Genomic DNA, 16,892 nt, shown 5'->3' with positions numbered 1-16,892 from the left:
ATTGCTTTGAAGCACACACACACACACACACACACACACACTTCAGACAGCTGGTCTCCGATTAAATCCCTTGCTTTTGTAATTATTCAGTATTGGCTCGAAAAAAGGTAGGATTCATGGCACCAAAACAAGTCCAGCTTTCAGACAGGCACTGTCCAGATGGGTCTCAGTCAGAGACAGTGCATTGCTTGTGTTTGTTGTTATTGAACAGATAGAGCAATCACTCTGGGACCAGTCAGTCTACTCTATTAGAACAGTTCAGGAGCAGTGTTACCATACAGTGTCATAATGGTAATGTCTTGCTGTTTTGCTAAAGTCCCACTAAGCTATATAGCTAAGAATCAGAGATGACATGCCATAGCTATGAGGGTGGGTGGATGGGTGTGCGTGTATGTGTGTGTAGCGGTGAGTCTGAACTGAAGCAGGCCCAAGCCAGGAGACCGCTGCGGAGATGTATCTTATCTGTGTATTAAGAGAGGCCTAATGGACACAAAGAGGCTGTTAGGGAGCTGTCCGTCATCTCCACCCCAGCCCCGCCCCCCTCCAACACCTAACTGCTGACACAGACATGGACCAGGGCCTGTGTGTGTGTGCGTGTGTGTGCACGTGTGTGTGTGTGTGACAGCTGGCCTGAGCGATGTGGCTCTTACCACCTAGTTGTCACTAACTGACATACTCACTGACTCACTGTTTAACTAACTTACTATATACACTGAGTGTACAAAACATTAAGAACACCTTCCTAATATTGAGTTGAACAGCCTCAATTCGTCAGGACATGGACTATACATGGGATGCTGGGCCATGTTGATTCCAATGCTTCCCACAATTGTGTCAAGATGGCTGGATGTCCTGTGGGTGGTGGACCATTCTTGATACACACGGGCGTGAAAAACACAGCAGCGTTGCTGTTCTTGACACACTCAAACCGGTGCGCCTGGCACCTACTACCATACCCCGTTCAAAGGCTCTTACATTTTTTGTCTTGCCCATTCACCCTCTGAATGGCATACATACACAATCCATGTCTCAGTTGTCTCAATGCTTAAAAATTCTTTAACCTGTCTCCTCCCCTTCATCTACACTGATTGAAGTGGATTTAACATGTGACATTATTAACAGATCACAGTTTTCACCTGGATTCACCTGTTCAGTCTATGTCATGGAAAGCAGGTGTTGTTAATGTTTTGTACACTCAGTGTATGTCACCAACTCACTAACTGACTGAGTGAATTATGACTGACTCTGAAGAGCTAGCTAGCTGACTACTTGATTCACTAAGACACTGGACACCTTCCAGGTAGACTACAATGCCTGGATAGGTATTTAACACATTGTGTTTAATATATCAGCTAACCCCATCACATGATATATCAGTCAGATGTCGGACTGTGGAATTGATGACGTGGCACACAACATGTGAGCATGTATTGCAATGTAGTCAGCCTGAGGCGCAGCCATTAACTCAATATCTCACACCTCCACTCCATTAACTCCCACACTCAGCATCTCCCTCGCTGATTTGAGTGACAGGCCGACAGCCCACCCACCAATCACCCAGCAGCACTAATTAGGGGTGAACACAGGGTCGGCGTGGCGATCTGCCTCTGGAGCCGCCCTCTCCACAGCTGTCAATCACCTGGTGTGTCTCACACAGAGATGATGACACGCACAAGCGAGATGGTGAGAGAGAAAGAGAAAGAGAGAGAGAATGTGTGTGTGCGTGTGTGTGTGTTTGTGTGTGCGTGCGTGTGTAAGAAACAGGTGGCCTGAGCGATGAGGGCCTGATCGATCCCCAGGCATGCGGATGGAGAGAGGGAGGGATGATGGATGAGGTGAGGTCTGCACCATGCAGAGATTTAAGGGATGGGTGGAAGAAGAGGATTGTTAAAGAGAAAGGAGTGCAGTGCAGCCCCCCCCCCACCCCCCCCCCATATTTTTTTAATGGCAGGAAATTAGCTCTAAAACAGCAACATTTTCTCTAAGCCTCATGGCTAAATATACAGTATTCATGCACAAGCACACATACAGGGCTGGTTGCAGTCATAAGCAACATGAGCCCCTGGCTGCTAGGGGGCCCCCGACCCCCCCTTTAAAACTACTAAAGTTTTCTCTCCACCCCATGGCAAATGAGTAGAATTGCAGGAAAACATTTCACTCCACCGTCAAGAGGGTGGCCACTAAAATGTTTTACCGCAAGGTGGGGGGGCCCCCCCAACCAAATCTAGCTTAGGGCACCCAAAAGGCTATAGCACACACAGACACAATAAGAAAGAGTTGAATGGTTTTATTGTTTTTTCTCCACAGTGTCCATTGACCATTATCTGTCCATTAGACGGTCTCCTCTTAATGATGTAGACTTATTGGATTCTGTCAGTCTGACTGTCTGCCTCCACTGAGACTGAGAGACCGATTTCTGTATTACTGTATGTGCTCTCCATGCTCTATACAGCAGATCAAAACATGTGTTTTATGTGCATGCGGGCGTGCGTGCTTTTGTGTATGCCTTTGTGCGTGCGTGTGTTTATGTAGCAACAGTCGTCAAAATGTATAAAAGGTCAAAAATACAGTTCTGATAAATGTAACAGCTGCATAATGGAGTAACAAAATCCATCAAATATTGACTGTATTATAGCACATACAGTGCATTCGGAAAGTATTCAGACCCTTTCCCTTTTTCCACATTTTGTTTACGATACAGCCTTATTCTAAAATTGATACAAAAAAAATTTCCCTCATCAATCTACACACAATACCCCATAATGACAAAGTGTAAACAGGTTTTTAGATATTTTTGCAAATTTATTTAAAAAAAACAGAAATACCTTATTTACAAAAGTATTCAGACCCTTTGCTATGAGAATCGAAATAGAGCTTCTTCCATTTAAAAATGATGGAGGCCACTGTGTTCTTGGGGACCTTCAATACAGCAGAAATGTTTTGGTACCCATCCCCAGATCTGTGCCTCGACACAATCCTGTCTCGACACAATTCCTTTGACCTCATGGCTTGGTTTTTGCTCTGACATGCACTGTCAACTGTGGTACCTTATATAGGCTGGTGTGTGCCTTTCAAAATCATGTCCAATCAATTGAATTTACCACATGTGGACTCCAATCAAGTTGTAGAAACATCTCAAGTGTAACGATCCCGGCAGTCTGAGTCGGGTCCTGTCTGTGGACTAGTTTTTTCTGCTCGTGATCTCCAGTTTCCCGAGGGTTCTGGAACGCTCCGGGGAGCTCTCTTGATTTCCGCACCTGCATCCCATCAGCAATCTGCACACCTGGTCCTGATCATCACCCTTCTTAGGCTCTGGCCTAACATCCATTCCCTGCCGGATCGTTAGCCATGAACAGTAGGTTTACCAGAGTATCAGTCTTAGAGCCTAGCGTTAGTTTTGTTGTTTTTGCACCTTGTTGTTTACTTACCTCCGTTTTGTTCCATCTGCAGTCACCCGTCCGGAACCTTCATCCAACCTCTGCCTGGTGGTCGGCGGCTGCCGACCCATGATGGGATCAACCACTGCACCCCCAACAACTAATCAACGCCGCCCGCTCTGTTCCCTGGATTATTCAGCATCACTCTTGAATTGTAAATAAACACTCACCTTCGTTTCAACTTACCTTGTCCTGGTCTGCTTCTGGGTTCTGGCTTTGCAACTCGTGATCCGGGTCAACAGCATCAATGTAACAGTGTTGCTTCCGTCCCTCTCCTCGCCCCTACCTGGGCTTGAACCAGGGACCCTCTGCACACATCGACAACAGTCACCCTCGAAGCACCGTTACCCATCGCTCCACAAAAGCCGCGGCCCTTGCAGAGCAAGGGAAACAACTACTTCAAGGTCTCAGAGCGAGTGACGTCACCAATTGAAACACTACTAGTGTGCACCGCTAACTAGCTAGCCATTTCACACTGGTTACACTCACCCCCCTTTTGACCTCCTCCTTTTCCGCAGCAACCAGTGACGAAGTCCAGGGCCAGATGCGACCATGGTCGCCGGGGAATAGGAAGGGGGTGAAGTAGTCCAGAGCTGGGCCGATTGGTACTCTTATTCTGCGCACACACTGGACAGGCAGCAACAAAACCCCGAGTATCCTCGGCCATGGCAGGCCACCAAAAACGTCTGCGAAGAAACGCCATTGTCCGAGCCACGCCAGGGTGACAAGCCATCTTGCTGGCGTGGGACCATTTGAGGACAGCAGGACGAACCGACTCAGGCACAAACAACCGACCGGGTGGACCGTTACCGGGACCGGGCTGAGTCCGAAGGGGGGCGCCAGCACCTCCTCCTCAATCTTCCACATAACTGCTCCCACGACGCAGTTCCGGGGGAGAATTGTCTCGGTCTTGGACCCACTCTCCTCCGTCTTGGAGAACATCCGGGACAGGGCGTCCGCCTTGCCGTTCTTAGATCCAGGTCGGAACGTCAGGGAAAACTTGAATCGTCCGAAAAACAACGCCCACCTGGCCTGACGGGAGTTGAGACGTTTAGCCGATTGCACGTAAGCAAGATTCTTGTGGTCAGTCCAGACAATAAACGGTTGCTCCGCCCCCTCCAACGAGTTGGCGCCATCCTGTCGCAGCGATGCTCCACGGACAGTAAACTCCATCCCTGCGCCTACTACTCTCGTCGCCTTTCGCCTGCGGAGAGGAATTACGATGTGGGTAACCGGGAGCTTCTCGCGGTGAAACTTGCCTTGGAGGAGTGGCGCCACTGGTTGGAGGGGCGGAGCAACCGTTTATTGTCTGGACTGACCACAAGAATCTTGCTTACGTGCAATCGGCTAAACGTCTCAACTCCCGTCAGGCCAGGTGGGCGTTGTTTTTCGGACGATTCAAGTTTTCCCTGACGTTCCGACCTGGATCTAAGAACGGCAAGGCGGACGCCCTGTCCCGGATGTTCTCCAAGACGGAGGAGAGTGGGTCCAAGACCGAGACAACTCTCCCCCGGAACTGCGTCGTGGGAGCAGTTATGTGGAAGATTGAGGAGGAGGTGCTGGCGGCCCTTCGGACTCAGCCCGGTCCCGGTAACGGTCCACCCGGTCGGTTGTTTGTGCCTGAGTCGGTTCGTCCCTGCTGTCTCAAATGGTCCCACGCCAGCAAGATGGCTTGTCACCCTGGCGTGGCTCGGACAATGGCGTTTCTTCGCAGACGTTTTTGGTGGCCTGCCATGGCCGAGGATACTCCGGGTTTTGTTGCTGCCTGACCAGTGTGTGCGCAGAATAAGAGTACCAATCGGCCCAGCTCTGGACTACTTCACCCCCTTCCTATTCCCCGCGCGACCATGGTCGCATCTGGCCCTGGACTTCGTCACTGGGTTGCCCGCTTCTGAGGGGAACACGGTCGTTCTGACTATCGTGGACAGATTCAGCAAGTTCGCCCACTTTGTGCCAATTGCCAAGCTTCCCTCTGCCTCGGAGACGTCCGAGATCCTGGTTAGGGGAGGTTTTCAGGGTCCACGGGTTGCCCAGTGATATCGTTTCCGACCGTGGCCCTCAGTTTACCTCTGCTGTCTGGAAGTCCTTCTGTTTGGCCATTGGAGCTACAGTCAGTCTCACATCTGGTTTTCACCCCCAATCCAATGGTCAGGCGGAGAGAGCCAACCAGAAGATGGAAACCACGCTACGCTGCCTGGTCTCTTCCAACCCCACCTCCTGGGTCTCTCAGTTGCCTTGGGTTGAGTATGCCCACAATACTCTCCCTACATCTGCCACTGGGATGTCTCCCTTCCAGTGCCTGTATGGCTACCAACCTCCCTTGTTCCCTTCTCAGGAGAAGGAGCTCTCAGTGCCTTCTGTTCAGGCCCATATTCGTCGTTGCCACCGGACCTGGCATCGGGCCAGAAAGGCACTCCTTAGAGTTTCGGACCGGTATCAGCTCCAGGCGAATCGTCGCCGGATCCCCGCTCCCACCTATACCATCGGAGATAGGGTCTGGTTGGCCACACGGGATCTTCCGTTACGGACTGAGTCTAGGAAGTTGTTACCGAAGTTCATTGGTCCGTTTGTGGTGGAGAAGGTGATCAATCCAGTGGCAGTTCGACTCAAACTACCGAGGACGCTCAGAGTCCATCCCACCTTTCATGTCTCCTGCCTCAAGCCGGTTTTCCTCAGTCCTCTGTTGCCTCCTCCGCCTCCTCCTCCTCCTCCTCGGATGATCGGAGGTGGTCCTGCCTACACGGTGCGACGAATCATGGATTCCAGACGGCGGGGCCGGGGTTTCCAGTATCTCGTGGACTGGGAGGGGTATGGTCCTGAAGAGAGGAGTTGGATTCCGCGGCGACAGATCCTAGATGCTGACCTCATCCGTGACTTCTACCGCCTCCATCCTGGCGCTCCGGGGAGTCCGCCCGGTGGCGTTTCGGGCGGAGGGGGGGTACTGTAACGATCCCGGCAGTCTGAGTCGGGTCCTGTCTGTGGACTAGTTTTTTCTGCTCGTGATCTCCAGTTTCCCGAGGGTTCTGGAACGCTCCGGGGAGCTCTCTTGATTTCCGCACCTGCATCCCATCAGCAATCTGCACACCTGGTCCTGATCATCACCCTTCTTAGGCTCTGGCCTAACATCCATTCCCTGCCGGATCGTTAGCCATGAACAGTAGGTTTACCAGAGTATCAGTCTTAGAGCCTAGCGTTAGTTTTGTTGTTTTTGCACCTTGTTGTTTACTTACCTCCGTTTTGTTCCATCTGCAGTCACCCGTCCGGAACCTTCATCCAACCTCTGCCTGGTGGTCGGCGGCTGCCGACCCATGATGGGATCAACCACTGCACCCCCAACAACTAATCAACGCCGCCCGCTCTGTTCCCTGGATTATTCAGCATCACTCTTGAATTGTAAATAAACACTCACCTTCGTTTCAACTTACCTTGTCCTGGTCTGCTTCTGGGTTCTGGCTTTGCAACTCGTGACATCAAGGATGATCAATGGAAACAGGATGCACCTGAGCCCAATTTCGAGTCTCATAGCAAAGGGTCTGAATACTTATGTAAATAAGGTATTTTATTGTTTATCGTTATGGGGTATTGTGTGTAGATTGATGAAGATACTTTTTTTTCAATCCATTTTGGAGTAAGGCTTTAACATAACAAAAGGTGGAAAAAGTCAAGGGTCTGAATACTTTCTGAATTCACTGTATATAGATGTCGTAGCCTAATTCTTTCAGGTAATATATTCAATGCAGTATTTGCCTTATATTTAGCTAAAGAATGATGGGTTATGCATAATAACTTCTAACTTATAGCCTCTGTGTCTTGCTTAATACCCACGCATCTGTGCTCTGCTGGCCTCTCCCCTTAGAAAACGCTTTTAGCATTTATTATACCAGTAGATTATTCAAACAGGGATGCAAGCTCTTGTTTGCTGAATGTTCAATACAGCAGCCAATAGAACGGGTAGTTTGAAAAAAGAGCGAACGCGCGATGACGGTAGGCTATAGCAGAAGTTTATTCAGACCCATAACCATTCAATCTTCGTGAAGAGAAGTGAAAGCCTTCTGCATCTATTTCTAGACCTATATTATTCAAGGATGTCATTAAAATGATGAAAATAACGACAACAAAACATATTTAATTTAACTGTTGAAAGCGAGAAAGGAATGAAGCAACAATAGAGAGAGAAAGAGGAGGTAGGCTAATAACAGGGGAAATATTATGAAAGGTACAGTTGAAGTCGGATGTTTACATACACCTTAGCCAAATACATTTAAACTCAGTTTTTCACAATTCCTGACATTTAATCCTAGTAAAAGTTCCCTGTTTTAGGTCAGTTAGGTTCACCACTTTATTTTAAGAATGTGAAATGTCAGAAAAATAGTAGAGAGAATGATTTATTTAAGCTTTTATTTCTTTTGTCACATTCCCAGTGGGTCAGAAGTTTACATACACTCAATTAGTATTTGGTAGCATTGCCTTTCAATTGTTTAACTTGGGTTAATCGTTTCGGGTAGCCTTGAGATGTTGCTTCAATATATCCACATAATTTTCCTTCCTCATGATGCCATCTATTTTGTGAAGTGCACCAGTCCCTCCTGCAGCAAAGCACCCCCACAGCATGATGCTGCCACCCCCGTGCTTCACGGTTGGGATGGTGTTCTGCGGCTTGCAAGAAACCCCCTTTTTCCTCCAAACATAACGATGGTCATTATGGCCAAACAGTTATATTTTTGTTTAATCAGACTAGAGGACATTTCTCCAAAAAGTACAATCTTTGTCCCCATGTGCAGGAGCAAACCGTAGTCTGGCTTTTTTATGCCGGTTTTGGAGCAGTGGCTTCTTCCTTGCTGAGCGGCCTTTCAGGTTATGTCGATGTAGGACTCGTTTTTCTGTGGACATAGATACTTTTGTACCTGTTTCCTCCAGTATCTTCACAAGGTCCTTTGCTGTTGTTCTGGGATTGATTTGCACTTTTCGTACCAAAGTATGTTCATCACTAGGAGACAGAACGCGTTTCCTTCCTGAGTGGTATGATGGCTGCGTGGTCCCATGGTGTTAATACTTGCGTACTATTGTTTGTACAGATGAACGTGGTACCTTCAGGCATTTGGAAATTGCTCCCAAGGATGAACCAGACTTGTGGAGGTCTACCATTTTTTTTCTGAGGTCTTGGCTGATTTCTTTAGATTTTCCCATGATGTCAAGCAAAAAGGCACTGAGTTTGAAGGTAGGCTTTGAAATACATCCACTGGTACACCTCCAATTGACTCAAATTATGTCAATTAGCCTATCAGAAGCTTCTAACGCTATGACATAATTTTCTGGAATTTTCCAAGCTGTTTAAAGGCACAGTCAACTTAGTGTATGTTAACTTCTGACCCCACTGGAATTGTGATACAATGAATTACAGTGGGGAAAAAAAGTATTAAGTCAGCCACCAATTGTGCAAGTTCTCCCACTTAAAAAGATGAGAGAGGCCTGTAATTTTCATCATAGGTACACGTCAACTATGACAGACAAAATGAGAAAAAAAAATCCAGAAAATCACATTGTAGGATTTGTAATACATTTATTTGCAAATTATTGTGGAAAATAAGTATTTGGTCAATAACAAAAGTGTCTCAATACTTTGTTATATACCCTTTGTTGGCAATGACATAGGTCAAACGTTTTCTGTAAGTCTTCACAAGGTTTTCACACACTGTTGCTGGTATTTTGGCCCATTCCTCCATGCAGATCTCCTCTAGAGCAGTGATGTTTTGGGGCTGTTGCTGGGCAACACGGATTTTCAACTCCCTCCAAAGATTTTCTATGGGGTTGAGATCTGGAGACTGGCTAGGCCACTCCAGGACCTTGAAATGCTTCTTACGAAGCCACTCCTTCGTTGCCCGGGCGGTGTGTTTGGGATCATTGTCATGCTGAAAGACCCAGCCACGTTTCATCTTCAATGCCCTTGCTGATGGAAGGAGGTTTTCACTCAAAATCTCACGATACATGGCCCCATTCATTCTTTCCTTTACACGGATCAGTCGTCCTGGTCCCTTTGCAGAAAAACAGCCCCAAAGCATGATGTTTCCACCCCCATGCTTCACAGTAGGTATGGTGTTCTTTGGATGCAACTCAGCATTCTTTGTCCTCCAAACACGACGAGTTGAGTTTTTACCAAAAAGTTATATTTTGGTTTCATCTGACCATATGACATTCTCCCAATCCTCTTCTGGATCATCCAAATGCACTCTAGCAAACTTCAGACGGGCCTGGACATGTACTGGCTTAAGCAGGGGGGACACGTCTGGCACTGCAGGATTTGAGTCCCTGGCGGCGTAGTGTGTTACTGATGGTAGGCTTTGTTACTTTGGTCCCAGCTCTCTGCAGGTCATTCACTAGGTCCCCCTGTGTGGTTCTGGGATTTTTGCTCACCGTTCTTGTGATCATTTTGACCCCACGGGGTGAGCTCTTGCGTGGAGCCCCAGATCGAGGGAGATTATCAGTGGTCTTGTATGTCTTCCATTTCCTAATAATTGCTCCCACAGTTGATTTCTTCAAACCAAGCTGCTTACCTATTGCAGATTCAGTCTTCCCAGCCTGGTGCAGGTCTACAATTTTGTTTCTGGTGTCCTTTGACAGCTCTTTGGTCTTGGCCATAGTGGAGTTTGGAGTGTGAGTGTTTGAGGTTGTGGACAGGTGTCTTTTATACTGATAACAAGTTCAAACAGGTGCCATTAATACAGGTAACGAGTGGAGGACAGAGGAGCCTCTTAAAGAAGAAGTTACAGGTCTGTGAGAGCCAGAAATCTTGCTTGTTTGTAGGTGACCAAATACTTATTTTCCACCATAATTTGCAAATAAATTCATTAAAAATCCTACAATGTGATTTTCTGGATTTTCTTTTCAATTTGTCTGTCATAGTTGACGTGTACCTATGATGAAAATTACTAATTTAAGTGGGAGAACTTGCACAATTGTTGGCTGACTAAATACTTTTTTTCCCCACTGTATAAGTGAAATAATCTGTCTTTAAACAATTGTTGGAAAAATGAGTTGTGTCATGCATAAAGTAGATGTCATAACCGACTTGCCAAAACTATAGTTTGTTAACAAGAAATGTATGGAGTGGTTGAAAAACAAGTTTTAATGACTCCAACCTAAGTGTATGTAAACTTCCGACTTCAACTGTATAATACTATACCCACATGCATCAGCCTACTAATTATACAAATTGGCCGTATTATATTACAAAATGTAAATTCAATTTGCTAGCCTATACTTGTAACTTTGTAGGCCGCATGTGCTGCACCAGAATCCAATGTTCGCTCCCTGCCTTATCATGGTTTGAGCGATGTGTGCAATTCCAGTCCATATAATACAGGATAGTACAATACAGTACAGTAATACAGTTCACACTCAAAAAGATTAGCCTACTGGAGCTAGTTTCATTGATTTACCCAAGAGAGCATATAGCTAGCTACATCTATGGGCTTTTATGTTTTTCTGTCATGCAAAATGTGCAGTAGCCTATATCATATATGTAGCTACTGTTATGATTTACCAGTATTAGAACCCAAATGCAGACAAGTACACCAAGCCAGAGAAGGTTTAACAGGTTTATTTAAAATGTTCAATAATCCAGGTTTCCAATAATAGGGGATGAGCAAGTCCAGGTTACAGGGAGGGTAACAGATCCAGGTCAGGGCAGGTGTGGTACCGTAATGTCCTAGTGTCCGTGGTGAGTCCAAAAGAGAGGTCCGGTAGTATAGAGCAGGATGGTGGTGGCAGGAGTGAAGCGGAGGCAGGAGTCAGGTTCCAAATATCTGTGGCACAGGAGAAAAAGTAAATAGAACAGGCCAAAACACAAAGAGCAAAAATAAACAGGTTGAGTCGGCAGCGAGACTAACATGGTCGTCTTGACTATGATCTGACGATGAGTGGTAAGTTTGACCGGGTCTTAAAGGCTGAGGTGATTATGGTGAATGAGCTGCAGCTGGAACCCTGACTCCCGCACACCAGACTTCACTCCTGCAATCAAGGACAGACAGAGGGGAGGGAGAGAGCAGAGAGAGAGCTACCTAGCAGCAGTAGGCCTAACAGCTATTGGATAACGGCACAATCATTTGGGCTTTTTTGGGCATGGGGTCATTAAATGTATTAAATGTAGGGCTCATAAAATGTATTTCAAGTATGGCTCATCAGGCTCAGGTAGCATCAGGCTTGAGTTTTCGATCAAAGCTCTAATCAAATCCAGACATAGGCATATTTATATGCTTTATAATGCTTTTGAATGACACTTACGGTTTTGGCAGGAAATACCAGGTTACCCGGGAGAAAAGTTATATATTCTCGGGATGGAACATTTGTAAAATACTGGGAAAATATTAAACACTAGCACTCAGTGATGTGTTGTGTTGGCTTTTTACTTAAGTACTTTACACCACTGGGAAGGAAGCCTGTTTCTTTGTAATGACTGGGTGTATTGATAGACCATCCAAAGTGTAATTAATAACTTCATCAGGGATATTCAATGTCTGTTAGGTGCTCTTCTTTGTGAGGCATTGGAAAACCACCCTGGTCTTTGTGGTTGTGTTTGAAATTCACTGCTTCACTGAGGGACCTTACAGATAATTATATGTGTGGGGTACAGACATGAGGTAGTCATTCAAAAATCATTTTAAACACTATTATTGCACACAGAGTGAGTCCATATACAGTAACTTATCATGTGACATATTAAGCAAATGTTTACTCCTGAATTTATTTAGGCTTGCCTTAACAAAGGGGTTGAATACATGTTGACTCAAGACATTTCAGATTTTAATTTGTAATTAATTTGTTAAAATTTCTAAACACATAATTCCACTTTGACAGTATGGGTATTGTGTGTAGGCCATTGACACACAATCTCAATTTTAACACCCTGTAGTCGATTGACGCACCAGTGCGTCAATCTAACTTACATAACAAAAAAATCTCCATACAAATCAATCAGTTTAAGTTAGAGATATCTGTGGCAGAGCTAGAGCGGTGTTTGTCAGACCATGAGACATCCCGAAAATCGGTATTCTCACAAAAACGTCTGTAGCGTCCAAACTATTATGACCAATCTATGGAAAGGGGAGACACTCACAAACACAATGGTGGTCTCCATTTTGCTCTATGACCACAACAAGTGTCAGGGGACTTGTCTGATGTTGGTACAGTCGATGTGGCAACTTCTGTTTGTAGTGTCCGAATCGTTTGGGCTACAAACTAATGTGATTCTCAAGAACACGATGGTGTTCTCCATTTCGCTCTACGATCCCCAGGGTCTCGTCTGAAGGTAACCGGTACCAGTTTAAAAAAAAATAATGACAGTATGAAGGTAGTTTCGTGCCTTCCCAAGAAAGGGGGTTAAATATGTGTAAAAAAAAAAACTACAAATATTTCCTGAGCTTTCTTATATCTCCTAGACATAGGACAGACACTTCAAAACCTTGTTTCTTATGAGACATTTTTTGACTGTCTTTTTTGCCATTTATGAATGTGTTATCCAATTCATTTCTCTGGGCTATGGTAGTAAAGACCAAATTCAAAACTTTATGAAATATTATTTTCATATACTTTTTTTTTATACCTAGGGGGGGTCCTAAAATTCAGAATGTCTTAGACTCTAGAGAATTAAATTCAGGCTGTAACACAACAAAATGTGGAAAAAGTCAAGTGGTGTGACTACTTTCTGAAGGCACTGTATATCACTCTAGAATTAACCAATGCATATTTATTTGACAATTGGGAAAGATAAAAAATTGCGCGATTGCGTGACTTTGTTTACTTTGTCATCTAATCCAGGGGCGCAACTTTCACATTCTGAAATTGCATTTTTGTCCCCTCCCAGTTTTATCATTGGAATGTGATACAAAACGAGGCATCGGTTAGCTTTAGGACTATGCGGACGCCTCCGAGCGGTCGGGTAGGCTGTTTGGAGTGTTTATCCGACCGGATTAAAAAAAAAGTGTCTCAGAGGTTTGGAGTAATGATTTTGACTCCAATACACTGCCTTTAACACACTCTCTCTCTCTCTCTCTCTCTCTCTCTCTCTCTCTCTCTCTCTCTCTCTCTCTCTCTCCCTCTCTTTCTCTCTCTCTCACACACACATGGCCACCGCCCTCCTCCCACGGCCCCACACAGCAACCCCCTTGATGTAAAGGTAAATTGTACTTATGTAGCCACACTTTCATCTGCATGATTCTAGCAGTGCTTTACATTCCTATCCATATGTATGGCTCTACCCAGGTCAGCACTAAGGTCACCTTTGAAGTCTCGAACAGAGAAAGTATATGGAATATTTCCTACAGAAATATGTATGCAGTACCATTATTCGTCGCATATAGTATTCGTCGCACCCGTTTAAACTGCTGTATCCAGCTCTGATCTTAATGTGACTCCGAACTCCATTGTTACCAGGCGGAGGCAAGCCAATGAGGATGCAGCGGGGCAGCGTTTCCGAGGGAACGGGGGCTGTGCGTGCGGAATCTCACCTGCCGCGGGGCTCCCTGCTCCCTCATTCTCAGCCTGTCCTTCTTTCGCTCAGACTGAGCAGTGTTCTTCATTCCTCTCTCTCCCCTCCCAGTTGGAATTTTCCCGTCCGCTATCTCTCTTCCATTTCATTAAACGAAGGCCGAGATTCAATCCGGAATGCAGAAGATCCGGGTTATAGCGTAATTTACATTTAAAAGTAATTTAATTTTCCGATTGAGTGGACATAGTGTTTACCATGAATGTGGTCTCAGCGAATTAAGGAACATTGCCTTTAAAACATGCATAGAAGACAAAACACGATTGGATTGTGTCGTTTTACATATTTTACCCTCCAAGTCACCCTGCCTAGCTTCAGCTCTGTTTGTCCTTAGAGACAACAACCTAGCACATATTCATATCAGGGATCCTTTGAGCCCTTTTTGTTCGTTTCATATGTATCCTGTTAGTGGCAGGTCGTTTTTGGTGTTGTTGCTGCGTTTGCATTCATATTTATGTCTGTTGTCTGTGGCTGCAGGTGTCTACTTGTTGACATCTCTCTGTTAGCATCTGAGCTAGCAGTAGACACATTTATGCTTGTTAGCCTTTGTTAGCATCCCATAGAGCGAGAGCTGTAAGGATTTGTGTCTGTAGTCGGAGGTGCTACACTGTGGAACTACAAACTTGTTTGTCTCCTCATTCCAGGGTCCTCATGGGGTATATTCAGTAGTGTAGAGCATTCGGAATGTTGCAGATAGAAATGTAACATATAGAGCTGTTGTCAGCAAAAATAATTAACGCCCTTGTTCCTATGTGATCGTGTGAGCTGGGCAGTAAGGCGGTGGCCTCTGGGAGTTCCTCTCATTGTCTTGTTACAGTGTGGTCAAACGTTCATAATGTTACACATAGAAATGTAATGAATACACTTCTTCTGACTGAACATTCTGTAACGTTACACACTTCTGAGCTGACCCCTGACCTTAAAAGGGGGAAAACGCACGTAATGGGTCTTCCTCCATAACATTTACATTTACATTTTAGTTATTTAGCAGACACTCTTATCCAGAGCGACGTACAGTTAGTGAGTGCATACATTATTTTTTATATTGGCCCCCCATGGGAATCGAACCCACAACCCTGGCGTTGCAAACGCAATGCTCTACCAACTGAGCTACATCCCTGCCGGCCATTCCCTCCCTTACCCCAATTGTGCGCCGCCCCATGGGTCTCCCGGTCGCGGCCGGCTACGACAGAGCCTGGATTCGAACCAGGATCTCTAGTGGCACAGCTAGCACTGCGATGCAGTGCCTTAGACCACTGCGCCACTCGGGATCCAGGGGCGCAAGTGAAACAGCCCTTGCTCAAGTTTCTGCGACTCAGAGAGAGTTGGAAGATCATTTCACAGTAATGTGAACTAATATCACAGGGGATTTTTGAAAGGTTAAACTTCTCCCTTATCCACTGCTGCCCAAATATGAACTTTAAGTGGTTATTCATCAGTCCTTTTTTCGTTTCTTGGTTTCTTTACTCCCCCACTGCTCAGTTAGCTTAGTTCCCTGATGTGTGGGTGCGTGTGTGTTTTATAATGACGATATAAGATTATAGGCCCGTGTTACTATAAAAGTCTCCTCCTTCTGCCTGACAGCTTCTGATGTTCCCCACTCAGGGAGCAAATTGAGTTTGCATGCCTTGATGACTCATTAGCAAAGCCTCTGTCTCGGTTCATGAATGACTGGATGTGTCTGGACGCACTTGGAGCTGTTTATATTAATATTTTCATATAGGTATTAATGTATTAAAAATTAAGTGATTGAAGATGAAGTGTGTGTGTGTGTGTGTGTGTGTGTGTGTGTGTGTGTGTGTGTGTGTGTGTGTGTGTGTGTGTGTGTGTGTGTGTGTGTGTGTGTGTGTGTGTGTGTGTGGGTGTGTGCGTGTGCGTGGACATGCGTTCTTATGTGTAATCTGTGTGTTATGATAAAGAGGTCAACCTTTTCATGAAGTAATTGAGATGCTCAGGACATTGTATCAAACAAAATCAAGTGAGATATTTCTATTCACTATAGCACACTGTATAACCAACGAAACACTGCAAAAATACCGCATTGTAGCATTTATTATACCAGTGGTTCTCAACCATTTTTTAACTGTGGTACACCTTGATGGGCTAGAAAATTCTACGGCTCACCAAAAATGTCCCTATTAATTTATTTAGTGGTAATGACCTCTATCTCATCTGATCCATACTGAAAATCATATATTTTTAATTACAATGTCTTATGGATTACATAGGGTTTATTTGAACTATTTGCATAGTTCCTTACTCATGATGATTAATTTGTGTGTACCCCTTCAAGAAGGTAAAACTATTTTTGAGCTCCGGTACAATAGGTATTTCATTTTGAACGGTTTGGGCTAGAAACAAGCGGTTATCTGCATTGTAAAGATGCAACCACGGACACATAGCCGAGCTCCGTTTGTTTCTATGTCATAGGATGTGGTACAGCTAAGTCTAATCAGACTTGCCTATGCTAATGGTTCTCACAGGTGAAGTAAAATTATACAAATTACATTCCTCATGATGCCTACCCCTCAAATGATACAAATTTAACAACAGCCTGAGCACACTGGACTTGAAACAACCATAAAGATGTAACCATATGCCATTCAATGTATTATCTGAGCGTCACTGGTGCTCCCAAGTCAAAATTCCAGGTGCATTCACTCACATTTATAAGTGAGTGTTCCAAAACAATTACACGATTAGGAAAGGTTTCGCGGCACACCTGAGTGTTCCTCAAGGCACACCAGTGTGTGGTGGCACACCGGTTGAAAACCACTGCATTATACTTTACAAATACTCATTAGTGAGAAGCGAGCAATGTAGGCTACATTTTAAATGGGCTGAAAGGCGGCATGAATATAATTTAAACTGTAATTAGCAATTAAGCTTTGCAAGATTTTCAGCTGCAAATTTGC

At 45.2% G+C, this 16,892-nt stretch overlaps 1 protein-coding gene across 1 annotated transcript in view; it reads left to right on the top strand.

Moving 5' to 3' along the window:
- LOC121552468 (alpha-(1,6)-fucosyltransferase-like) overlaps window positions 1-16,892 on the top strand; it is a 171,718-nt gene that overhangs the window by 118,846 nt on the left and 35,980 nt on the right. The gene's annotated exons all lie outside the window — the stretch shown is intronic.

Source organism: Coregonus clupeaformis, chromosome 36, assembly GCF_020615455.1.
Source record: "Coregonus clupeaformis isolate EN_2021a chromosome 36, ASM2061545v1, whole genome shotgun sequence".
Classification (NCBI taxonomy): Eukaryota; Metazoa; Chordata; class Actinopteri; order Salmoniformes; family Salmonidae; genus Coregonus; species Coregonus clupeaformis.
This window is presented reverse-complemented; position numbering and strand designations above follow the sequence as displayed.